Below are 11,014 nucleotides of genomic sequence, written 5' to 3' on the forward strand. Positions count from 1 at the left end.
ATAAAGGGATTCCAGGTACACTCGCTCTCTTGCCTTCCAGTGTGGAAGAGGACACTTGTGATAGCAGAACAGTCCCACCTTCAATATGAAAATTACTTATGTGCGCTGTGCTTTTTTGCCATTTTCTTAGCTTAATGTTGCAGCTGGCCCTTTTGAATTCAGTTCATCTCATCAGCATGGGTCACTGCCACGAGCACAGGGTCTCTGGTTTAATTCCTAGATCCTTCTTCCACTTTGAGTTGAGTTTTGTGCATGGTGAGAGATAGGGGCTTAATTTGGTGGCTCTTCTGTGGTTTCTCTTTCCCAAGACATTCTGCTTACAGTTTAGTTTGAATGGGAGAGTGAGCTTGGGCGGGGGATACATACTTAAGTAAGGAACAAAGTGTTTGCCTCTAGAGAAAAATACCCAGTTTTATGCCTCTATTTTATTCCATCAGTCTGTTATTATATCATTGTACCAAGACTACATGTTCTTAATTTCTGTAGCTTTGTGATAGGTCTTGATATCTGGTGTTAGTAAGCCCTATTGTTCTTATCCAAGACTGGCTTGGCCATTGTAGGTTCTATTTCCATACACATTTTATATTGAGCTTCTAAATTTCCTTTAAAAAAGTCTCCTGGGATTTTGATTTGGATTACATTGACTCTTGTCTATAAATTCAGAAGTAAATTCGAGACATTGATCTTGAACTATTGAGTCTTCCATCCATTAACATTGTTTGTACTCTATTCATTTAAATATTCTTTAATGTCTCAGTAATATTTTCTGGTTTCCAGTGTAGGAAAAAAATGTAAATCTTACAATAGGTTTACTCTTAGGTATTTGTTGCTTTTGATACTATTGCAAATATTAAATATTTGAATTTGTTCAACTGATCCAATGTAAGGATGTGCAATAATTTGATATTTTGACCTTGTTAAAGTTATACAGTCATTCTTATGGTTTGCAGAATATTTTGAGTTTTTACATTCATAATCATGTGGTCAGTGACACATTTCATTATTTCTTTCCCAATATTTATTCCTGCTTTTTCTTTTATCCTACTTCTTCATTGCCCTGGCTAGGACATCAAATGAAATGCTGAAGGGAGGTGATAAGAGTGAACATACTTGTCTTAATCTCAGTATGGGGTTGGTGGGAAGATTCCTTATTTTACCTTTTATTTTTTCTTGTGATATTGGGAGTGCACCCAGGGGTGCTTTACCACTGAGCCATACCCCCTGGCACTTTTATTTTGATACACAGTCTTGCTCAATTGTCCAGGCCAGCTTTAAACTTGATTCTCCTGCCTTATTAGCCTCCCTATGTTGCTAGGATTACAGGCACATGCCCCTGTGCCTGGCTACCTGTAGGTTTTTAATAGGTTATTAACCTTACCAGGTTAGAAAGGTTCCCTTCTGTTTCTAGTTTGCTGATGATTTATATTGTTAATGACTGTTGACTCACTGGCTTTCTCTGCATCTACTGATATTATCATGTTTTTTCTTATTTTTTTCTGCTATATATGAATTAATTTTCAAATGTTAAATCAACTTTATGATGTATTAGTCTCTATTATAGATTTCATTTGATAATATTTTATTTAGTATCTGAGCATCTATATTTGTGATCTTTACAGTCTTCTAAGTAGGAAAGAGTTAAGCAGCTAGCTTCTGATTAATTTCTCTCTGAGACATCTTGGGTGATGTTTCAGGTAAGAAAAAAGTCAAGCAACCTAGGTGAATCTTCTTCTGCACATATTGATAACAGACTTCATGCAAATAAGGTAACATTAATTCTAGGAGGTAAAATTTTATCTATAAAGTGTTTTCACAGGATATCCCGGTTATAGGACTTATTGTGAAAATAAAACCAGAATGTATGAACTTAAAGAGCATGGTTCTCAAGAAAATATTGTATAAGTTACATTAATACCTCAATATGAGGAAAAGAAACATCCTAACATCCTAAGATGCTATATGTTACAGAAGGTGAAGAGGCTCATATCATTACATCTTGGCCAAAAAGTTCACCCAATGCAAGAAAGAAGGACCTTGGAGTTCATGACACTGTTCAAGACCTCTGTCTGCTTTGACTGTGCTCTACGACTTTATATAATCTTAAGATGAGTGTAACCTTATAATGAATAAAATTCCTATTCTTGTGTGTTTTTGAGTCTGATTTGCCAGTCCTTATACATTGGCTCCATCTATAATTTTCTTTTTTGCAATGTGTCTGTCAGAATTGGGTATCAAAGTTATGCTTGTCTTCCAAAACAAGCTGAGAAGTGTTTGTATTTTCCTATTAGGTTGGAAAATCAGTAAACTTGGTATTTTTCCTTCTTAAATGTTAGAACAACTTCCCAATAAAGTCATATGTCTAGACAGCATTTTTTGGAAGGCTATATGCTCCCCCCCCATGCAAGATGCCAGAAAGGCCCCTTATTCACAAGGCAATAGGTGGGTGTGTGCTCCTGAGATGCTTCTATCTTCTTTCCTAGTTGCTAGGAAGATGACTACAGTTAAATTCAGCATGAAGTTGGTAGAGAAGTGACTTTTAACATTCCTTTATCTAAAGAGCCAGAACATTAAGCTAGAAAACCAGAATTTATTTATTTACAGGAACTTTGTCAGGGCACAGTATTTATCAAATCTGTGGTAGACTTGAATGCCCCCCCAGAATTCACTGTCAAAACCCAATTGTCAATGTAATAGTATTAAGAAGTGGTGTGTTTAGGAGTTGATTAAGCCATGAGGCTGGAACCCTCATGAATGGGACCATGACCATTCAAAGGGCAAAGCCCCCTTTGCCCTTCTAACTCTTCGGTCATGAGAGAACACAATGTTTGTCCCCTCTGAACACTGGTTCTTTGACCTTGGATATCTATCCTCCTGAATTGGGAGAAATCAACTTCTGTTCTTTATCAATTACCTAGTCTCAGACACTTGTTGTTCCTAGCAAGAACCCCAGGGGATACAGCAAATCCAATGCTACAGCAGGTCTTGGAAGCCTAAAAACGGAGATGGTCAACACTGAAATGCCCACACTGATCTGGTAAAGGGCAGGAGAAGGAATAAAGAGCCTTAGAGAAATGGTCATCCTGGAATGGATAACATGAGGCTAGAAAACCTACAAGATTTTGTTCCAAGGGAGGTCCCAGAAGACACACAATTAACTGAGACCACCAACAATGTGCCTATGTGAGGGTGCCAGTATCACTAGGATAAGTGTATAGCTCTTCTTTTTAGACAGGTCTGATGATGAGGCAGTCACACAGCTGGGCTTGTTAATATCATTCAGGGGTAATGGACCCTGAAGTAATAGAGGGCCCTGAAGACTGGAACTTAATACCACAAGCCAAGAGGCCGTAATTAGTCTAACAACTGGTGAAATTGGAGGGGTAGTTAAGTGGGCTTGACTCACAGCATGTTTGTGAGATGATTAATTGAAGGTATCACGCCTATAGGCAGAACACACGAGCAAATAACAAGGATGTTACTTAATACCTGTAACCAAATAACTATAGCCAAATAAGGTAAAAATGGAAAAGAGTTTGAAGATACCACGCCAATGAAATATCATGATTTCTTGCACAATTTTCAGATAAAGAATACACAGATGGAAGAGGTGCTATGTTCCTAGAAGAAAAAGGAAAAGACCTTGTTACAAGTGGTGTGTGTGTGTGTGTGTGTGTGTGTGCAGTGATGAATCCTCAAGTTCTTTCCCAAATGGACTCATGGTCATTATTAGAGTGACTAAATAAACACTGGCACAAGAGAATATCCAAACATTTCTAGGATTATTTGGCCTAGGGTTCAAGTTGACACTGGTGTCTATTCATCTTCCTGGCAGCCAGGCTCGAATGAAGATGTACAGAATAAGGGATGAACTGAGTCATGAAAATTTACCACTCAGATCTCTTGCTAAGGGGAGCTTATATGACTAAGTGTCCCAGCTACTGCTCTCTGAACCCACTGATATTTTCTTGCCAAGGCTATATTAGAACAATCATTGAGAAAGCAGGTATACTAATGCAGGCTTATCCGTAATATAATTCCTCCAATAAGAAACTTTGGCTTCAGTGTTTTTCATCAGCTGACCTGAAACTTGACTGTAATTGTGCTGCAGCATAATGTCCCACTATTCAATGGTCCTTTCTCCCCTTTCCTTCTATATTAGTCAGGGTTCTCCAGAGAAACAAATAGGATCTGTCTGTCCCTATCTATCCATCCATTCACCCACCCATTCATTTACCCACCCATCTAGATATTTACCATAAAGAACTGGCTCTTGCAATTATTGAGACTAAGTCCCATGATCTGCCCTCTGAAAACCTGAGAGCCAAGAGCATTGAGGCTGTTAGTCCAGTCCAAGAGCAGAAGATGGAGTCCCACCTCAACAGTCAGGCAAAGAAAAAAATGTTTCCTCTATCTTTTTGTTTTATTCAGGCCCTCAGCAGATGGCATGATGCCCACCCACACTGGGGATTGGTCTGTTTACTCAGTGTGTTCAAATACCATGCTCTGCCAGAAATGCCCTCATGGACACCCCAGAAATGTTTAAGCAGATATCTGGGTCTTCTGTGGCCCAGTGAAGTTGACACACATAAAGCTAAACCTTGTACCTTCACAGGTACTTCTTCTCCATTTCAACTCCCAGAGGCATTTCTCCAAAGAAATCTCTTAGAAATCAAATCCTATCTATATGTGCTTCTTGGAGAACCAGAACTAATGAATTTGGATTTTGTTCTGGCAGGTAGTTACTTGAGGATTGGTTTTATACCATTCAACTTGCTTGTGTGTGTGTGTGTGTGTGTGTGTGTGTATGTGTAGGGGGGAAGTGCAGTTTTAGATAGGACAGTTAGCCCTACCAAGATTATATGTAACCTTTCAGGGATCTTGGGTGAATCCCTGGAGCTCTCAGAGAGGACTCTCCAAGATAGCTAGATGGAAATTAAATATTTCCTAATCTCATGTTAACTTTTGAGTATTGTTAGGCTTAATATTCAGCAATGGGCACAATGGGATCTCAATGTTTATTTTTTGCAGTTTTTTCTCTGCATACCATCCACTTCACTGACACTGAAAATTCAAGCCATGCCAGTCTCAACTCGTCTTTTTCTCCTTAACTCCACAAAATTGCTCTGCTTATGTTCCTTCTCTTGCATTGATCCAGAGTGTTCACCTGCAGAAACTGAAGACCACGGTAGGTTTCACCTTGTGTACCTCTCTCAGTGATCAATCCTTTGCTGCCAGGTGTCCAATGTTTGAAAAGTTACTCCATTTATTTACCCCTCTGGCTTCTTTAAACAGCAACAGCTAAGATTTGTACGATTTCTAATGTGTGCATTTAGAGCCATAATTTCCTGTAAGCATTTGCTTTCATGGCATTTGGTTTTGATACTGTTTTTTCATTAGAATTCATTTTGAAATATTTTCTAAATTTTGGTCTGATTTATTGTTTGATCCATTGGTCATCAGGCATATGCTCCTTAGTTTATAAGCATTTGGAAATTCTTTTATTATCTTTATGTAATTAACTTCTGGTTTAATTCATACTAAATATGATTCAGTCTTTTGAAATTTGTTGAGACTTGTGATTCAGCTTATGGTCAGTGTTTTTAAATAAATATTTTGGAGTATACTTTACAAAAACAGAAATTTTAATGTTTTTGGATGTAATGTTGTATGTCTTATTCATATGTTCAAAGTGCTAATAAATAGGAGCTCAACATATACTGAGTTGAATAACTAAAAAAAAATTATTAATGGAAATTCCAGACCAATAAAAGTAGATAAGATGATCCTCACAGAAGAAAGCCAAGTGAAATCATGCCATTTCCCCAGAATCCAACCAACATTAATGCCAACCCTATATGTGATCCCAATTATTTTTCTTCTTATGTTTCTGCCTGTTTCTCTTCATTAGTTGTAAGCTTTGTATCATTAGTGTTGTATGACTGTAGAAAATAGTATACTGTGAAAAGTTAATAACATTGATTTATAAAGTTCATGGTGATACAAGAAATGGTTAATTTTATTCTTCATTTTTCTCTAAACAATTCATGACTATTTCTGATATGACAGAAGTTTAGACAGTATCTAGTATCTCAAAATTTAGACAGTATCTAATATCTCAATGGTCAAATTTTTTAAGTACAATCATTTTCAGTTTTCCAAGTTCCACTGTCACTTTCTCTTTTTTATAAACCTGAGGTTAAAACTGGTATAAACATACAACCCCCAGTATGTTTAACCTTCCTATTTAACCCTTCTTTCAAATTTGTTCTGGATAACATATAATGGATATAGAAAGAAGAGAGGAAACCAGTTTAGACAGTCTAACTGTGTATTATGCAGGCTTAAAAATACCTTTTGTATACTCTAAAATTTTTTTTTCAACCTGATTCTAGCTGAAGTTCTGGTGAACAGTCTGTAAGGTTTTACTCTGCTTCATGCTGACAGGGCCACATGTCAAGCATGCACCAAGAATCAAGCCTCCTGTCCCAAAGTTTCTCTGTTGCAGCAAAGTGTGATGTCCTGTACCAACCCAGACCGATGAGGGAGTTAATGCAGCTGTCAACACCAAGGAGATGGCTGCTGACATAAAATTACTTATCCCTTTCATCTCTCAGAAAGACAGTTTTGAGACAGATTCTTGAGAAGGTTCGGCATTATATAAGCATTAACAGCAGTGTACCACTTGAAAACACTATCTTGTTTTGCTTCGATCTTTCCCTTTTTCCCCTCTTGGTTTATCTTTCACTCCTGCTCCCTGGGATCAAATTCCCAAACAGAATGTCATTACCTTTGTTTCAGGCTCTGCTTTTTAAAGAATAACCTAGACTAAAAAACAGTAGGAAAGTAGGCTGTTGGTAGATTATACAGTGCAGAAGTCTAATTTTCCTTGATTTTGCACATGCTACAAGGAAATACTCATTCAGTAGGCAGCATAGTTGGTGATTTCCATCTTTTTTTCTTTTTGAAAGCTCATCATCCATAATGAGCCTGACCACCTAAAGAAAAAAAAAGGTGGTAAAAATTAGCTTATAATAGGCAAATTTCTTTGATGATGTCTCTGAGCATTTTTCTGTGTGTGAGGGTCCTCAGCAACTTGAATACTCATATGTATTATGGAAGAGCACTCAGTCAACTTAATCAGGTAAAGCTTTTTGTTGCTTTGGAAACAAGCATATCACATTTCTTATACTCCTTGGTAGAAAGCTGAATCTTTTACTATTATAATCCTTTTTGCTAAGAAACTCAAACATAACTTAAAAATACATGCCTTACTGGACTACTAGTAGGTCTTTCTTTATTCATGAAGAACTTAGAAGGAATGCCCTGAAAGATATAGCATTATTGGGAATAAATTTAAGGTTTTCCATATGTTAGCCTTGAGTAAAAACGTTAATAATTACAATTTCTTACTCATTTGAGACACTACAGAGATCAAAATTGATTAAAATTCCTCCCTTATGGAACCTATATTTTAGTAGAACAGAAGGTGAGATAATAAACAAATTAAATAATTAAAACATATTGTAATTAAAATAACGGGTATAGATAAAAATAAACTAGGGATGATATTACGACTGAATCATATCCTTTCCACAAAATTCACATATTGAGCCCTCAGTATCTCATAATAAAGTATATTTGGACATCAGGCTTTGAAGGTGGTAATTAAGTTATTGAGGCCTTAGGGTGGGGCTCTAACCTAATCTAATACAAAAGGAAATTTGGACATAGAGAAAACAAGGGAGCTGTAAACACAGAAGGAAAAACCACAGGAGGATACAGCTACCGGTGGCCAACTCCAAGCCAAGGCGAGAAGCCCCAGGAGAAACCAAACCAACCAACACCTTGATCATGGACTTCAGTCTCCACAACTGAGAAAGTACAATTCTGTTGTTTAAGTCATTCAGTCCATTACCTCTGGCAGTGCAAGCAAGCTAATATATATGGGAGAGAATGTGCAAGCTTTTTTGCTTGCTTGTTTTCATAAATAGGTCTCACAGAGATAATGACATTTGCATGAAGACCTGAGGAAGAGAAAAGAGCATAGAATATTTAGGGGAGGAGCATTCTGAAAGGAGGAAAAGCAATCCTCAGATTCCTGAGTTGGAGAGAGGTCTAAATTAGAAGATGAGTTTGAAAAGGTGTAGAATAAGGAAATAGTGGTAGAGCCTGTGACAAAGATTCTCAAAGCAGGCAGGGCCATATTGTGCCCTGTGGGGATGTTCTGAAAAATTGTGAGGATATTTTAACATTAGATTGGGGTGGTACTACTGGTCTTAAGTAAATTTACAGTCATCCTCAGGATAGTTCTATCTAATGAGATATTTTCCCACATTCTATGTGACTTTATGCCCTACTGCTCATTTCAGATGATGAACATCCAAAATTTGACTGTGGGTAATGGTTACACTCATCTGTGAATATACTACAAAACCCATTCTGAATTGTATACTTCAAATGGATTAATTGTATGGCATGTGAATTTTATCATAATAAAGCCATTAAGAAAAAAAACGGCCATATAAAGGATAAACTCTGCATATTCAAACAACTGAATACCATGTAGCATAAAAACAATCAAAAAATTTTAAAAAGATTTGTTACATGAAATATGCACAAACTCAAATATAGCATGGAGTGAAAGAAACCAAATACTATAGAGTACTTATTGAATCAATAATTTCGTGTAAAACATAACAAAACTCACTTGTGTATCTAAGGTAATGGCTATATTTGGGGAGAACTCTGTGACTGGGCAGGGGCATAAAGGATGCTTTTAACCATTTATATCTTGATCTGGATTCTGATTGTCAGGGTATGTTTGTGTTAATTTGAAAGCTTACTGAAATATATTTACAATTTGTGTACTTTTTTCTATGCTGCACTTAAAAGTTCATTTAAAATTTAAAAAAAAATCTAGCTGTTCTATAACTTTCTTATTAGTATGCATTAAAAAAGGACTAAAAGAATGCATAAATGTTTTAAGTTATTTTATATGAATTGGGATTGTAAAGAATTTTTATTTTATTTATATTCTTTTCATTATTTTCCAAAAAGTACCACAGTGGACACACATCCCATTTCTCACAGGGGAAAAAAGCTATCAAAATACATAGTCTGAGAGTTCTTGAATTAGTTTTCCACTAAACAAATTTATTCAAAATGTAGGAACTTTGGCTTTTGCTCCCAGATGAGAAGTAACTGTCACTTCCAAGAATGGTCTGGCTGCTGGTGCGTGTGTTTGTGTGTGTGTGTGTGTTTGTGTGCTTGCCTGGGGGTTCCTGGTGGCTTTGATGAATACCAGTAACTCATCATCTGCCTCCAGGAGAAAATGTAGTGCAAGTGTAGTGTTCAAGAGATGGTGAACTAAGCCTAGGGGTGACACCCAAGCACAACTAAGGGGTGTGTGTGGGGGGTCATATTCCTCACAGAACCTGGGTCCTTAAGGTGAGCAGGTCAGACGTGGGCAGTGGTGGGGGACTCACGGAGTTCTCAGCCTCTGAGCCAGGCAATGCATGACTAGCTTCTGATCACTGTCATCTTCATGGTTTATAAGGCCAGATGCTAAGAGTGTTTTTTTCTCATTTTCACAAGCTTGTGAAAACTAACGAAGACGAATATGTGACAGAGGCAGGTCCTGATCTGCAAATCCTAAAAGATTTGATATTTGGCTCGGAACAGAAGTTTGCCAACTCCTTAATTAGAACTGAAGAAGCTATGCAGAAAAATTTCTTAAATTACTTAAAATTCTTACCTGGGAATGAGCTTGCTGGCGAGGAGCCGGGTGTGGAACGAGTGTGCCAGGCTGCACTTGTACCGCGCGGTGTAGTACTGCCCAGGCTCGGCCGACTCCGGAACTTAGAGTCCGCTTCAGAGAGTGTCAAACTGCACCTCTGAGGAGTCCAGCCTGGAAGTGGGGATGGCCTGGCCCTTCCTGGTCTGTCCAAAAGGATAAGGATGCTCACCGCGGCCCTCCAAGGACTGCAACGGAGGGTTCCGAGCCTTCCGAGCCTCCCACCAGGAAGGCATCGTTGTCATTCCTGGAGAAGCCAGCGGAGCCTCCACCGGGATTTCTTTCCCGCTCTTGCTCGGTCGTGGACACTGGCAGGTTCCGACTGGTGTGCGGGGCAATAGACAACTTTGGGTGAAACGCTTCGCGGGTGGGGCGGGACTCTTTGCGCATGCGCAGGGCTGCAACGCGCACCCCCCCCCAGCTCCCCGCGCAGGCTCCGCCCACGCGCAGGCCTGATGATTGTCCTTCGCGCGAGTGGGAAGAGCGCGCCTTTCCCTGGGCGCTAGAGGGCGGAAGGCTGTTTGCAGGATTTGGAGAGTTGTGAGCACTGTAACCCTTCACCCTTAAATCCTGCCCATGTTTGAACTATACAAAAGACAATTACGTGTGATTCAGCCTAATAGCTCAGTGTGTATCCCCTAAGAATAAGGGGTTTCCTACCTCAGGGTTTCTCGACCAGCGGGTTGTTGGCGTTTGGGGCAAGAAGGTTTTTAGAGCGTGCGGAGGGGTCATGTTGTATAGTAAATAAGCAATGTCTAGCGGCATCCTTGGGCTATACCTACTAAATGCCACCAGCATCCCCTCCTTCCCCAATTCTGACAATCCAAAACGTCCCCACACACTGCCACGTACCTGTGTGGTGGTGGCGAGGGGAGCAAAATCGCCAATATCGACATAAGCCATATAACATCGGATTCACGTACAAGGATCATCATTAGGGAATGTGACATTGCTACATTACTGTAATCAGGATAGAGTTCGTATATTTTGACTTCCTCAATTGTCTCCAAAATGTCTTTGTTTATTGTTGGTAAAAGAGAAGCCTGGGATTAAGTAAACTGGAACACATGTTACATTTAGTTGTTAAATCTCTTTAGTTTCCTTGATTTAGAGCAGTTCCCCAGTCTTTGTTTGTTTGTTTCTTGTTTTTCCTGGAATTGACATTTTTAAAAAAAATCTAAGCCGGTCTGCCTATTCGTCCAGAATATCCTTCACTTTGGA

The 11,014-nt window shown here is 38.7% G+C and overlaps 1 long non-coding RNA gene across 1 annotated transcript; it reads right to left on the reverse strand.

Annotated features, from left to right (window-relative positions):
• Positions 1–389: 389 nt before the first annotated feature.
• On the reverse strand, positions 390–10,179 carry LOC107136343. Its single transcript, XR_001502676.2, has 2 exons — positions 9,755–10,179; positions 390–6,995 (listed from the first exon to the last, which is right to left on the reverse strand). It is a non-coding gene; the product is annotated as an uncharacterized LOC107136343 (long non-coding RNA).
• Positions 10,180–11,014: the final 835 nt, after the last annotated feature.

This window comes from Marmota marmota, unplaced genomic scaffold, assembly GCF_001458135.2.
Source record: "Marmota marmota marmota unplaced genomic scaffold, marMar, whole genome shotgun sequence".
In the NCBI taxonomy this organism is placed as follows: Eukaryota; Metazoa; Chordata; class Mammalia; order Rodentia; family Sciuridae; genus Marmota; species Marmota marmota.